This window comes from Erinaceus europaeus, chromosome 10 (assembly GCF_950295315.1).
Source record: "Erinaceus europaeus chromosome 10, mEriEur2.1, whole genome shotgun sequence".
Taxonomy (NCBI): domain Eukaryota; kingdom Metazoa; phylum Chordata; class Mammalia; order Eulipotyphla; family Erinaceidae; genus Erinaceus; species Erinaceus europaeus.
In genome coordinates, this window is record NC_080171.1 from 38,941,986 (window position 1) to 38,958,236 (window position 16,251).

At 38.9% G+C, this 16,251-nt stretch overlaps 1 pseudogene; it reads left to right on the forward strand.

Annotated features, from left to right (window-relative positions):
* Nucleotides 1–15,305: 15,305 nt before the first annotated feature.
* Nucleotides 15,306–15,425, forward strand: LOC132541111 (small nucleolar RNA SNORA3/SNORA45 family; annotated as a pseudogene).
* The last annotated feature ends 826 nt before the right edge of the window (nucleotides 15,426–16,251 follow it).

Consider the following 16,251-nt stretch of genomic DNA (forward strand, 5'->3'; position numbering starts at 1 on the left):
GACGTTTCTCACAGTCCTAAAGGCTCCTTGTTTTTATATCTTTTGTTTTAAAGGCATATTTATTTAATGAGAGGGAGGTGGGAAGAGTATCAGAATATCACTCTGGTATATGCAATGTCTGGGATTGAAGTTGGGGCCCAATGCTTTAGAGTCCAATACTTCATTCCCTGCACCACTTCTTGGGATTCCGTTTTCATTCCTTAATTTTTTAACAAATTAAAAAAAAATTTATTTATTTATTCTCTTTTGTTGCCCGTGTTGTTTTATTGTTGTAGTTATTATTGTTGTTGTTATTGATGTTGTCGTTGTTGGATAGGACAGAGAAAAATGGAAAGAGGAGGGGAAGACAGAGGGGGAGAGAGAAAGATAGACACCACTAGACCTGCTTCACCGATTGTGAAGCAACTCCCCTGCAAGTGGGGGGGGGGGGGCTCGAACCGGGAGGCTTATGTTGGTCCTTGCACTTTTCGCCATGTGTGCTTAACTTGCTGCACTACTGCCCGACTCTCTCTCTCTCTTTAAGATTTTATTTATTTATTAATGAGAAATGATGGGAGAGACAGAACAAACCAGACATCACTCTGGTACATGTGCTGCCGGGAATCGAACTCAGAACTTTATGCTTGAGAGTCCAAAGCCTTATTCACTGTGCCACCTCCTGGACCAAACATGTCCACTTTTTAAGGAATGATGATAATACTTATGACCTGTGCTATATTGTAGTTTGATTCTATTCTATTAGCTTCTCCTTTCCAACTAGGTAAATAAATAACACTTGATGGTGTTTGCTTCTCACCTTATACTCCCAAATCTAAACTCCCAAGTAGATTTTACAATCTTATTCATTTAAATTTGCTCAATGGGTAGCTATATATTTGTTTTGTTGTATTGACAAGAACAAGTTTGTGTGCTGCCCTTTTGCAAAATAAGAATAAACAAAGGGTCATAGATACACATATACATTCAGTTCTTTGCTAAAGAAAAGTCATCTTCCTACTAATCCATCTTAACTCACCTTTTTATTTTATTTATTTAAAAATTATATTTATTTTCCCTTTTGTTGCCCTTGTTTTATTGTTATTGATGTCATCGTTGGATAGGGCAGAGAGAAATAGAGAGAGGAGGGGAAGAGAGAGGGGGAGAGAAAGACACTTTCAGAACTGCTTCACCGCTTGTGAAGCGGCTCCACTGCAAGTGAGGAGCCGGGGCTCGAACCGGGATTCTTACACCGGCCTTTGGGCTATGCACCATGTGTGCTTAACCCGCTGTGCTACCACCTGACTCCCCCCCCCCTTTTTTTTTGCCTCCAGGGTTATTGCTGGGGCTCTGTGCCTGGAATACGAATTCACTGCTCCTGGAAGCCCTTTATCCCATTTTGTTGCCCTTGTTATAGTGGTTATTGTTGTCATAGCTGTTGTTGTTTTGGATAGGACAGAGAAATGGAGAGAGGAGGGGAAGACAGAGAAAGATAGACACCTACAGGCCTGCTTCACCTCTTGCGAAGCAGCCCCCTGCTGGTGGGGAGCCAGTGCTGGTACTTGCGCTTTACCCGCTTAACCCGCTGTGCTTAACCCGCTGTGCTACCGTCCAGCTTCCCTTAAGCTCATCTTTTAAGTAGAAAAACAATAAGATCTTAAATCTTCATTGAGATAGCTTCATAATATTCCGGTGGATAGCTGGTATAGCTTTGTATTATTTTCCAGTGGGCCCTCCTTTTCTGTGTAGGGAAAGCCTTGCAAGTCTGATTGTTTAAAGTTCATCTAATAAGGTTGAAATGAATTGACATGGCTTAATTTCAAGCCCTTAGTGTTTACTTGGTGACACTGGGCATAGTACTTCTATTTATTTATTTATTTATTTGCCTTCAGTGTTATTGCTGGGGTTCAGTGCCTGCACTACGAATCCACTGCTCCTGGAGGCCATTTTTCCCATTTTGTTGCCCTTGTTGTTACCCTTGTTGTCATTATTATTGTTGTCATTGCTGCTGTTGTTGGATAGGACAGAGAGAAATTGAGAGAGGAGGGGAGACAGAGAAGGGGAGAAAGGCAGACACCTGCAGACCTGCTTCACCACTTGTGAAACCCCTGTAGGTGGGGAGCCAGGGGATCCAACCAGGAGTCTTATGCTGGTTTTTGAGCTTTGCGCCACATGCACTTAACCCACTGTGCTACCGCCTGACCCTGGGGCATGGTACTTCTATAGCATCACATTTCTCATAATGTTAGATGAAGACAGTGATAGAACCTAACACTTTGAGAATTATGTGAGATAATAGCTCTGGAATGTTGTACACATACTTAATGAAAAATTCACGTGATTTTTGTTTTTAACTCATTTATTCACTTAGTGATTTAAGAGTGCTTTACAAGATTATAAGATTACAGGGTACAGTTCCATACTGCACCTGCTGCTGAAGCTCATATGCTTAATTACTGTTAACAACTGAGTCATTTACTCAGGTATTTTATGGAATAGGTCGTTACTGGTCTGTTTTGATTTACTGGTCACTCTTTTTGAAAGTTTAAAAGTGCACAGATTAGAATTTCAATGTGCATGGTTTTAAAATGAGTCTGTTATATCATACCTGAAGAGACTGGAATGTTTTTCCCTCCTCAACCCCTAGTTTTTCATTGAATTTCATCAGCTAGAAGCTCAGCTTCAAGAACTCTGCTTAGAAACATTTCTCTACTCAGCAATTTTCACTAGCATCCAAAGAGACTCCTTAGTTTCATACTCAAAAAGTCTTTTCCAATTGGATCCCTTTGGTTCACCATTCTAGATTTATTATGTTCTCTCTGCTCTCATATTACCAAAAAATGGTCAGTTGCATGCTTTTCCTGAGACACAGCCATATCCCCCACTACCTAACTTTACTTACTGAATAAAATGCATATTGCTCTCTACTTCTTCCTCCTCAAAAGTCAACATGCTCTTCAAGGAAGACCTTGTTTATAATTGCTTCCTTCTTGAAGCCTTCTCCCGTCTCTCCTACTTGCAATGACCTTACCCTCCTATGTATTTAGAACTCACTGTTTATGCTTCAAATATGCAATAACAACAACCCACATTTCCTATTTAAAATACTTTACTTTTTATGAAAGAGCGAAATCCAAGCAGTGTTCCACCATTCATTATGCTCTACTTGTTTTCTTTTTTATGTGGTGTTTCCTTTTTTGCTTTTATGGGCTTTTATGAACACAGAGCCTCATGGATGCACAGCATGGGCCCCACTGCTCAGTCACTTCTGCTGACTTTCTTACTAATTTGCAAACTTTATAAAAGTAGGAGCTATTTTCTTTTTTAAGCTTTGTTAATCAGTGAAAGAAAGAAGCCGAGCATCACTCAGGCATATGCAATGTGGGGAATTGAACTGGGAACCTCATGTTTGAGAGCCCAGCACTTTTCTCCACTGTGCCACCCCCTGGGGGTGCCAGACTATTTCATATATACATATATATATTTAAAATATTTTTATATTTATTCCCTTTTGTTGCCCTTGTTGTTTCATTGTTGTAGTTATTGAGCTCATCGTTATTGGATAGGACAGAGAGAAATGGAGAGAGGAGGGGAAGGCAGAGAGGGGGAGAGAAAGATAGACACCTGCAGACCTGCTTCACCGCTTGTGAAGAGACTCCCCTGCAGGTAGGGAGCCGGGTCTTGAACCCGGATCTTTACACCAGTCCTTGAGCTTTGTGCCACCTACACTTAATATGCTGTGTTACCACCCTGCTCCCTCTTATTTATATTTTTGTTTGCCATAGCATTTAGAACAGGTAGGTCAGTGTCTCTTAAACTATCTGTGAGAAACCAGATTTAAAAATTACAGTCTGCTGTAGATTGAGATGTTTATAAAATACAGTAAAAATGAATTATTATAAATAAGACTGAAATAAACAGACATGTAAAATATAACCCTAAATATCTCACTATTATAGTCAACAGACAGTTATTCTCTCAAAGGACTATAAGTATAGCCAAACACTAAATTTCCATCCTTTTCTCATTTCCCACTGGTGAAATCTCAATGACTGATGCAAGGAGTAGCAGTACTATATATAACTGCTCTGTAAACATACCCATTAGACACATGGCATTGAAGAATGTTTTGTAACAACTGTTCTACTGTGCTTTTCAATTATTGTCTGTTTTAGAGACCATTCTTTAAGACTACAGGATAATTAATTATTAATGAACTATGATGAAATGTGCTTGCATTAGCTTAATTTCTGACTTTTACCCTGATGCACATAGACAAATAAAACTAAGTATGACTATCTTTTTGAAGAGAAAAGGTGGAGTGGGAAAATGACTGCATGCCATAAATTCAGAGATATTCCCTATTGAGAAAAAAAAACCAACTAATTTCTAGGCCTAGGAGATCATTTGATTTCAAGAAATATCTTCTAAATTGAAGAAATATACATCATACAATTTACATGGTTAGTCAGGAGTTACACCAGAAGTTCACTAAATCACATCTAGGGAATTAAGTGAATTCAAGTAAGTAAATTAAGTGCTGAGTTAATTAAGTTGTTAATTAGTTAATTAACTTATAGTTTTAAGTGATGCCATTAACAAACTGACATAAATTTCAGTTTTACATTCCTATATTTAGAAGGTCTTCATGGAACTGTAAAAGCTTGAGGGCCTAATTCTTTCTACAGAGTTTTGAACCAAATACTAACATATTTATAATAAGATTTTTATTATTTAGGGTTGAGGGCATTTTAAAGCAATTTGTCTAATTGCCTTTTCTTTGCTTATATAAACTCTTTTCATTTGATCTTTATTGTTATATAAAATAGAATAAATGATACAGACACAAAAGTACAGCACACAATCAGTTTGATACATGCTACCATTTTTTCTGTTTAGTGTTTTTATGCATGAGGGCTTTGGAAAACTAGAGTTCAGTTGTTGCTCTAAAAGAAACAGTTCTGAAACTTGGTGGCTTAAGATAATAGCAGTCATTTATTTAGTTTACTAGTATTCAATCTGGACAGGGCTCATGGGGACAGTTCATCTGTCCTGACTAGGATTGAATGATCCATTTCTGAGATGCATCACCACATAGCTGGCAAGTTGGTGCTTGCTTTTAACTGTTTCTTCAGACATAAAGAGAGCAGAAGAAAACTATAGGCTTTCCTTTAAGTTTCTCCAAGCCACTATTTTCCACTTTTAATCATTGTTGTGCATGTCTCACTGCACGTATTTAGATATGAAATTTGAAGCCTTATTGATCTCCTAACAAGGTCAGGATTTATAAAGTGGCTTATGAATTATATTTACAAGTGAATCTGAGATATGCTGTAACAAATGCTGGATTGGATACTGAAAAAGAGTCTTCTTATTGCACACTTGTGGAAAGTAGTGGCTTGGGGCTGGATGGTGGCACACCTGGTTAAGCACACATGTCACAATGCACAAGGACCTGGGTTTGATCCCCTGGTCCCCATCTGCTGGGGGAAAGCTTTGCGAGTGGTGAAGCAGTGTCGCAGGTGTCTTTCTGTCTCTCTCCCTCTCTGTCACCCCCTTCTCTCTCTATTTCTTGCTGTCAATATCCAATAAATAAATAAAGCTACTAAAATAAATTTAAAATAAATGAAAGTAGTGGCTTAACATGTTATGATGTCCAAGGACCCATGTTCAAGTCCCTGGTCCCCGTCTGCAGGGGTTTCCTTTATGAGTGGTAAAAACAGTGCTGCAGGTGTCTCTTTGTCTCCCTCTCTATCTTCCCCTTCTTAATTTCTGGCTGTCTCTATCCAATAAATAAATAAATGAAAAGATAATAAATTTTTTTTTAAAAAGCAAGCAAGCAATGGCTTACAGGGTCAGAGAAATATCACAGTGGTAGCAATCAGATTTTCAAACGAGGTCTCAGAGTCACAGTTTCAACCCCCCAGTATCATATGGCTGAGCTGCAGTCTCCCTCTTTCAAACAAATAAAATAAATCTTAAAAAATCATATTTCAAATGTTCTTTAGTAAAAGAAGGGAGCAGTAGCACTGATCACCCAGCATGCTTACTTTACAATATTTTTCTCCTTGGTTTGAACTCTGACACCACATGGGAGTGCCACAGCATTGAAGGAAAGCACAGTCACTGTGTGTGTGTGTGTGTGTGTGTGTGTCTTTGTATCTGAAATAAAAAGAATGGAAAAAAAAGTCAACCTTGGATTGATGAAATCTTAGGTATCTGAGGTATCTTCTGGATATCCAAGATAATTATGACTAGAAAGAAGAAAGTGGAGGCCAATCACATTGTGCAGCCAGGCAGCTATGTTTTACTGCCTGTACTCTCAGGTATAACTGATTGGCAGTAATTGATAAGGTGGACTTGACTGAGACTTCTAAAAACTCACAACTGTAGAGTTCAGAGTACAAGTATGTTTTGTATTGTAATAAAATGGTGGCAGCAGCCATTTGACTTTGAGTTGGCATTCAAGGCTAGAAAAAGGGGGTGTCGGGTGGTAGTGAGCAGGTTAAGCGCAGGTGCGGCAAAGCGCAAGGACCCGCATAAGGATCCGGGTTCAAGCACTAGGCTCCCACCTGCAGAGGGGTCGCTTCACAAGTGGTGAAGCAGGTCTGCAGGTGTCTATCTTTCTCTCCCCCTCTCTGTCTTCCTCTCCTTTCTCCATTTCTCTCTTTCCTATCCAACAAAGATGACATCAATAATAACTACAATAATAATAAAAAACAAGGGCAACAAAAGGTAATTTAAAAAAAAGAAACAGAAAAAGGGAGGGCAGGCGGTAGCACAGCAGGTTAAGCGCACATGGTGCAAAGCACAAGGACCAGCATAAGGATCTCAATTTGAGCCCCCGGTTCCCCACCTGCATGGGGGTCGCTTCACAAGCAGTGAAGCATGTCTGCAGGTGTCTGTCTCTCCCTTCTCTGTCTTCCTCTCCTATCTCGATTTCTCTCTGTCCTATCCAATAACAATGATAGCAATAACAACAACAATAACGATAAACAACAAGGGCAACACAAAGGAAAAAATTGGTAAGAAAAAAAATAAATAGAAAAAGGAGGGGGTCAGGCGGTAGCGCAGCGGGTTAAGTGCACTTGGCACAAAGCGCAAGGACCGGCATGAGGATCCCTGTTGGAGCTCCTGGCTCCCCACTGGCAGGGGTGTCGCTTCACAAATGTTCGTGAAGCAGGTCTGCAGGTGTCTATCTTTCTCTCCTCTCCTCCCTGTCCTATCGAACAACAACAACAGCAATAAAACTAATAATAATACCCACAACAACGATAAAACAAGTGCAACAAAAGGGAAAACATGGCCTCCAGGAGCGTTGGATTCATAGTGCAAGGCACCGAGCCCCAGAAATAACCCTGGAGGCAAAAAAAAAGAACTAGAAAAATGATAAAACAACTACCCTCTAAACCCTCCCTATTTGAATGGGGAAAGCTCTCCACAAGTGGTGAAATAGTGCTGCAGGTGTCTCTCTCCCTCTCTCTGTCTTCCCCCTCTTGATTTCTGTCTCTATTCAATAAATAAAACAACTTTTTCACAGAATGCTTAACCTATAGTTGTCATAACTAAAAAACACACTTCTAAAGCAAGGTATCAATTACGAAAAACAAACACAGTGAGTTTCATTATTTAGGCAGTTAGAAAATAAGTTATCAAACCTTTAGGTTTTTAGAATGCTCTGCTAGTATATTTATGGTAAACACTGTTGGTTGTCCATATTCATTTTTCCTCAATAGCAAGACTCAAAATTTTTGGATTTGGTCATGTGCTGAGTAAAATAACATTTTAAATGTCAAATATATTTTGTTGTTATTAACGATTAAAGTTGTTTCTACTGAGTTACATTTGTTCTGTGTGATGAACAGTTGTCTTGTTATAAATGGTAACAAGAATTCTCTTTTCATTAGGATAGAAACTGACATTAAAAAAAATTCTTATAGATAAAAGCATCAGTATCAAATATGCCCTCCCAAAGTCCCTGGTACCATCATAAACCAGAGATAGGCAGTGCTCTGGTAAAATAATACAAACAACAATATCCAAGTATTTTAGGGTCACTAGGAGGGGCTTTTTAAGAGAGCTTTTCAGTGGGTGGTGGTGGTGGTGAATTGACTAGGAAGCCAATCTTTGTGCTGTTCCTTCTTTTTCTTTTTATTAGTGTTGTCTAGAATGCAGCATCTATATTATTTTCTTTTAAAACAAGCTTTTTATTTATTTATTTATTTATTTTTCTTGATTGGAGGAAGTAATGGTTTACAGTTGACAGTAAGATTACAGTAGTTGGTACATGTGTCACATTTCACAGTTTTCCACATAACACTTTAACCCCCCCACCAAAGTCCTCCTCCATCATCATGTTACAGGACCTGAACACTCTCCCTTCCCCCCACAACCTGAGTCCTTTACTTTAGTTCAATACACTAACTACAGCCCAAGTTCTGCTTTGTGTTCCCCTTCTGTTCTTGTCTTTCAACTTCTGTCTGAAGCTTTTATTTTTTAAATAGGGAATTCGCATTGCTTTTAATATATAAAAATCTATGTTATTCCAAGTACTAACTAGGCCCAACTCTACTTTGTTTTTGTCTGAGGTCAGGCTTGTTCAGAGTGGTATGCCTGCAGAATAGTATTGCCTTTGAAATTATGAGCAAATCTAAAGCTAGAAGTCACAAAATAAATTACTAGAGCAGAAGCAAAGAGCCTGAGCTCTAGATAGCCACACGTTTATAATTCTAACTCTAAACTGCCCATCTTTGTGGCAAAACAAGTCTTTTCTCTCAACTACTATGCTATTTTTGGTTTCTGTTATAAGTATTCATGAACAAGTCTTTCATCTTAATATTAAATGCAATAAAATTACCTCAATACTATAGAGATAATGAACCAAAAAGACATATGAGTGAGGTGAAGACATAAAAAATGATTTTCTGAACATACTCTATTATGCTTTTCTCTTTTAATTTTGTAACAGAGATACATTAGGATCTTTAATGTCTTATGATCATTATTGTGGGCATCATTTATGGAATTCCAGCTTAATAGAGATTCTTGATAAACTGAATTCCATGAGAAAGGCATCAGGATAGTATAACAGAAATTCTCCTAACTGACCATTATTTGTTCGCTTGGTTAGAGCAACTTATGCTCTCTGCAGAGCACTGTGACTCATTTATACTTGCTGCAGCTGGTTGAGTAGAACTTATCCAAAAATTAGTTCTGTTCCTTCCTAAATTTCTTTGTACCATTTACATTTCTTTTAAAAAATATTTATTTATTTACTTATGAGAGAGAGGCTCAACACTAGCGCATGCAATGCTGGAGGTTGGATTCAGGAACTCGTCTTTGCAAATCCAACACTAGATCAAACATTTATACTTCTTAGAGTAGCTTTATACTTTCATGAATATGTGGTTAGGTGTATTGAAAAGTAAAGGATTATGTCATATTTCCAAAGTTGGTATATATGTATTCTTATTATTTTAATTAAATTTTAAAATAACAGTTTAAAGTGCATTTAAAAAATAATTATTCTGTGAGACATCATGAATTCATCATTTCAGTACTGGGATATTAATTATTTTGATATGTGTATAGAACTCATACTTAGTGCAGCCATGTTAAATAAAGGAATGAAAATCCAAGAGGATTAAGCAGTGATTAAATATATTAGGTGACAAATAAATGGCATTGACATTCCTACTACTGTATTTCCATATACAGCTGGTGGGGAAGACATCACAAATCAAGCACAATCCTAATCTAGTTCTTTTTCACTGAGCACCAACACCAAGCAGCTTCTGGCAATTAGCCCATTGCCCATGAGATGCTATCTGCTTGCCATCCATGGTTTAGATCAGGACAGTGAAGTTGGTAAAAGCCATGGGTTGACATGTGTATACTGGAAATGTGTCAGGAAGATCGCATGAGGGAGGCTGGGGCTTTCCTGGTTAGGACTTTTGCCATCAAATATATTGTTATGCTACATCTGTTTAATTTCCTTTTCTAGACAGTGAATCCTTCCTCCTCACCCAACCAGTGCTTCTTTCAGACCTGCTCTTTATATAGAGAAGGTGGACTTGTCAGCAAAAGGGAAACTTTTATAAAGATGTTTCTCTGGATTAATATGATCCTGGTAGCAGACTATCAAGATTTGACCCTGTCATTACCACTTCCTAGTTATGACTAAGGCATGTTATTTTACCTCTTCAAGTTTTTCCTTTGTTAGTAGTGGATTTAGAAGGATCAAATGTGATAATGCAAGGAAGGCATAAAGGTCTGGTTTATGGCACCTTCAAAGCCACCACATCATGGCTTTAAAAAAAAATTATTTGTTAATGTGAGAGAGAGGGAGAGAGAGAGAGAGAAAGAGAGAGAGAGAGAGAGAGAGAGGGAGCAGGGTACTATTATGCCACATTTGATGCCAGGTATTGAACTAGGGACCTCCTGATTTCAAGTCCAAAGCTCTAGCCACTGCACTACTACAATAAGACTTTTAAATACATGCAAGTAGAGTCTTAGGACTGGATATATATTTTAAATATTTATTTATTTATTTATTTATTTCCTTTTGTTGCCCTTGTTGTTTTATTGTTGTAGTTATTGATGTTGTCATTGTTGGATAGGACAGAGAGATATGGAGAGAGGAGGGGAAGACAGAGAGGGGGAGAGAAAGGTGGACACCTGCAGACCTGCTTCACTGCTTGTGAAGTGACTCCCCTGCAGGTGGGGAGCCGGGGGTTCGAGCCAGGATCCTTACGCTGATCCTTGCACTTTGCGCCACTTGTGCTTAATCAGCTGCACTACTGCCTGACTTCCAGGACTGAATATATTATGTCTGGCTTGTTTTGTTCAGTATAATGGTTTCCAGAGTATTTTTATTTGGTGTATAAAAAGATTCAGTTACATTTTTTTCTTTAAAAATCTTGTTATTTCAGTCAAAATGTCAGCTATTATGAAAACAATATCAATGACATACTTAAAATTTTTTTTAAATTTTATTAATGAGCAAGATAAGGGGCGAGAGAGAGAGAAAGAACTAGATATCAGTCTGGTCCATGTGTTGATGGGGATTGAACTCAGGACTTCATGCTTGAGACTCCAATGCCATATCCACCTCCTGGACTACAACACATACACTTTTTTTAAACTAGTGATTGAATAATGATTAACAAGGTTGTGAGATAACAGATGTACAGTTCCACATAGTTCCCAACATCACAGTTCCGTGTACCATCCCCTCTATTGGAAGCTTCCCTATTTCTTTTCCCTCTCTGGGAGTATGGACCAAAAGTCCTTATGAGATGGAGAAGGTAGAAGGTCTGGCTTCTGTAATTGCTTCTCCTCTGAATATACATGTTGGCAGGTCTTACCCTAGTGGGGTAGGGCTCTGGAGAGGTGTGTCTCTGGGATACAGTGGTGATGTCATCTGTCCAGGGAGGTCAGGGTGACATCATGGTAGCATCTGCAATTTGGTGGCTGGAGACATACACTTTGAAATTTGTGTTTATCCTTTTACTTTAGGCCAACTCATAGGTTAGGGATACTGGTAAGTGTTCAAACACTTGAGTAGCTGTGAGAATTTATTTATAATTGTGAGGCCCATAGACTGTAGTGGGAAGATCACAGTGCTGGCCATATCATTAACTTGGTCAATTGGAGCATGATCCATGAACCATTTGGGCTCTGTTTCTGAATCTCCTGGTCCCATTCTAGGTCTGACAGTGCAGTTTTAAGGATGGTCACTGAGCTGTGGAGCCAGCAGAGGGAGTAGAAGTCAACAAAGGAATGACAGAGCTTGACCAGAATCTTGAAGACATTTCTGTGGCATTTGCTACCCTCCCCGTAGAGGTTGTACTGTTGCAGAGTTTAGCAAGTCTGGCAGAAGAACTACTGATATTTAAAAAGTGACTTATGATTCTGAATATTATTTTTTCAAACAGATTTTTCTCATCAGGTGAGGCTCTAGTTTTTCTTTTTTTTAAATTCTCTTTTTTATATTTATTCCCTTATGTTGCCCTTGTTTTTTATTGTTGTTATTATTGTTGTTATTGATATCGTTGCTGGATAAGACAGAGAGAAGTGGAGAGAGGAGGGGAAGACAGAGAGGGAGAGAGAAAGATAGACACCTGCAGACCTGCTTCACTGCCTATGAAGTGACTCCCCTGCAGGTGGGGAGCCGGGGGCTTGAACCTGGATCCTTACAACGGTCCTTGTGCTTTGCGCCACGTGTGCTTAACCTGCTGTGCTACCGCCTGACTCCCTAGTTTTTCTTTTAATAACTAAAGATAGTAGGAATACACAAGAAATGCTGTCATAAGTAAATAAACTAGATTCATATTCAAATTTTATTTATTTCATTTTTTATTATCTTTACTTATTTATTGGATAGAGACAGCCAGAAATTGAGAAGAGGAAGGGAGATAGAGAGGGAGAGAGACAGAGAGACATTTGCAGACCCGCTTCACCACTTGCAAAGCTTTCCCTCTGCAGGTGGGGACCAGGGACTTGAACCCGGGTCCTTGTGCACTGTAATATGTGAGCTCAACCAGGCCCCCTAAATTTTATTTATTTAAGTTAACCTTAAATGCTGTCATCCCAATGACTGTCATCCCAGCACTGAATTGTGAAAAAAAAAAGTCGGGGGAGGCACCAGGAGGTGGGTGGTGGCACATTCAGTTGAGTACACAGGTGCTGAAGGACTGGTTACAAAGGCCTGCTCTCTGGCTGGGGTGTATGGATTGATATGCCAATGCCCATGTCCAGCAGAGAAGCAATTACAGAAGCCCAAATTCCCACCTTCTGCACCCCAAAAATAATTTTGATCCATACTTCCAGTGGGGGAGAAGTGATGTGGGAAGATGACCATAGGATTCTGTACTCCAACTCCATCAGAACCTAGAGAGAGAAAATAGATTGGATGTACATTGGATGTAGTAATAGGTTTATGTGTGACTTGGAAAGGAAGAGAAGATGGGACCTTAAAAAATGGGCAATTATATACAAATATAGACAGATAATTATAGAAATAATAGTAGCACATATCTGCAACCTTAGAAAACTACTGTCGCTTACAATGGAGGGATTAGGAATTCAGAACTCTGGTGGTGGGAATAGTGTGGAGTTACACCCTGTTGTCTTGTAATTTTGTAAATCAACATTAAATCAATAATAAAAAACAAAACAAAACAAAACAAAGGCCTGCTCCCTCACCTGCAGGGGGTAAGCTTTACAAACTGTGAAGCAGGTCTTCAGGTATCTCTCTTTCTCTCTTCCCCTCTCTCTACCCTTCTGACTTCTCACTTTCTCTCTTTCCTATCAAATTAAAAAGCAAAAACAAACAAACAAACAAAAAAACCTGGAAAAATGGTGACTGGGAGTGGTGGATTCATAGTGCAAGCAATGAGCCCCAGCAATAACCCTGGTGGCAATAAAAACTTAAAAATAGCCAAAAGGAAAATACAAAATTTGATTGAGGTATCAGAAATATAGTATAGAGAGTTATCAAAAATAAAATATTTTATAGCATACCATTATTTGAAAACAGAATTGTATTTCAAAGGACAGTTAGCTGGTTTCACTTTGAGGCCAAACTTACATGTTAAAGTAGATATTTCATGACATAAAAATTCCCTTATCTAACATAACTGCATTTTCAGCTCACAGTGTTATTTCTATTTTGTATTCATTTTGCTTCTGTAAATGCAATAAATATTTTAATAGTTAATTTATTGGATTTATTTTAATTTTATTATTATTATTTTTTACCAGTGTACTGCTCAGCTCTGGTTTATGATGATGCTGGGGATTAAACCTGGGCCTTTTGGTGCCTCAGGCATGAAAGTCTTTTTTGCATAACCATTATGCTATCACCCCAGCCCCATCATTGATGTTGCGTGACATATTTACAGTCGACATTTACTCTCTCCAAGTTCTTTTCTTTATAACATTGAACAACTCAAAACCAGGGATATCAGTTTGGTTGGGTATGTTTTTCCTGGAAAAGTCATATAGCTCTTTCATCACAAAATTGTGTTTTCAAATTATTACTTTAGGGGAAGTTTTGCAGTTTTCAAATGTCATTGATATGATTTGCAAATAGGTAAAGTTAAATGTAACTATACTTTTCCAGATAAAATGAGAAGAGATCTAAAAAGACAACCTGTAAAAAACCAAAGAAGGACTGTGATGAGGGGTAGGAGAAGAAAATAAACTGAAGGGTGAAAATTAAGGAAGACCTGTGTGTGGAGATCTGTGTGTTGAGCTGCTTTTTTAGTCAGGAAAATCGCTTTTTACTTGTCAGAAATCTAACTGACAAACATTTTTAGAAAAGATGAACTTGATGCTATTTTACTAACTCATACCAGAGAGAAAACAGGAAGCATCCCAGTTATTATTATTACTAAAAATCATTTATTTATTGTTATTTTATTGGATAGAGACAGAAATTGATAAGGAAAGCAGAGACAGAGGGGGAGAAAGAGAAAGTGAGACACCTGCAGCAATACTTCACCTCTTGTGAAGCTATCCCCTGCAGGTGGGGCTTTAACCCAGATCCTTGCCTGTGGTAACATGTTCACTTAACCAGCGGGGCCACCACCCAGACCTCACCCAATTATTTTTTATTAATGATTTAATGATTGACAATATTATTAGATAATAGGGGTACAATTCCATATGGTTCCCACCACCAGAGTTCTGTGTCCCGTCCCCTCCCTATTCTTTATCCCTCTCTGGGAGTACGGGCCAAAATTCTTTATAGGGTTCGGAAGGCAGAAGGTCTGGCTTCTGTAATTGCTTCTTCGCTGAACATGTATGTTGGCAGGTGGATCCACACCCCAGCATGTTTCTGTCCTTCTGTAGTGGGGCAGGGCTCAGGAGTGGTGAGGTTCCAGAACACACTGGTGAAGTCATCTGCCCAGGGAATTCAGGATAGTATCATGGTAGCATCTGTGACTTGGTATCTGAAAGTTGGTAAGATATAAATTAGGACAAGTTGTTTAATAAACAGGAATCCAAAGGTAAGAATAGAGCAGATGAAACTAAGGGTCTTTGGGTGGATGTCTATTTTAGGTATGTTTCAAGGGGTCCATGACTTTACTAATTATTATGCCTGAGCACAATAACTAACATGCAGGAGGACTAAAAGTATTGTCTGGGAATTATCAGGCAATATAGTAAGGTGTTAGGCTACAAAATTAACATACAAAAATCAGTGGCATTCCTTTATGCAAACACTGTCAGGAAAAGAAGATATCCCCAAGTAAGTCCCATTCACTATAGCAACAAAATCAATAAAATGTCTAGGAATAGACCTAATTAAAAAAGTGAAAGACACTGAGGCTAGAGTCTTGCTCGCATTGCCCTGGTGTGCTGAAGTCCTCGGAGAGCAGCCCCTGGCCTTATTCACTGGCTGTGGCCCCATGGCCGAGCCAGTCACCAGGCCAAGGACAGGGAAAAAAAAAAGTGAAAGACTTGTATACTGAAAACTATGAGTCACTATTCAAGGAAATAGAAAAAGATACAAAGAAATGGAAAGATATTCCATGCTCATATGTTGGAAGAATTAACATCGTCAAATGAATATTCTACTAAGAGCCATATACAAATTTAATGCAATACTTATCAAGGTCCCACCAATTTTCTTATTTTACTCATTTTATTAGGGATATATTATTGATTTACAAAATTACATGTCAACAGGGGTATAATTCCACACTGTTCCTACCATCAGAGTTCTGAAGCCCCAATCTTCCCACTGCAAGCCACCACAGTTCTCCCAAGGTTGCAGACATGGGCCAACCATCATCTCTACATCTATCTGTCTACATTTGTACATAATTTCCCCCTTTTTCTTCCCAGTCCAGTCCTCTCTCCCTCTCCAAGCCATTCATGACACTATTACTACATTTAAATGTCCCTTTCTTTTTCTTCTTCTCCCTCTGGGTCCCCATGGAGCTGGAGATGAGAGCCCTCTTATCTTCATTTTATTATTTTTCCCCCACTGGGAGTATGGATCAAGGCTGTTTTTGGGGTGCACAAGGTAGGAGTTCTGGCTTCTGTGATTGCTACTCTGATGGGCATGGGCACTGACAGGTCGATCTATACCCCCAGCCTGTTTCTATCTTTCCCTAGTGGGCTAGAGCTCTGGAGAGGCAAGGTTCCAGGACACACTGGTGAGGTTGTCTGCCCAGAGAAATCAGAATGGAATCATGGTAGCATCTGAAACTTGGTGTCTAAGAGGTGGAAGGATATAAAGTGAGACAAAATGGCTAATGAAGA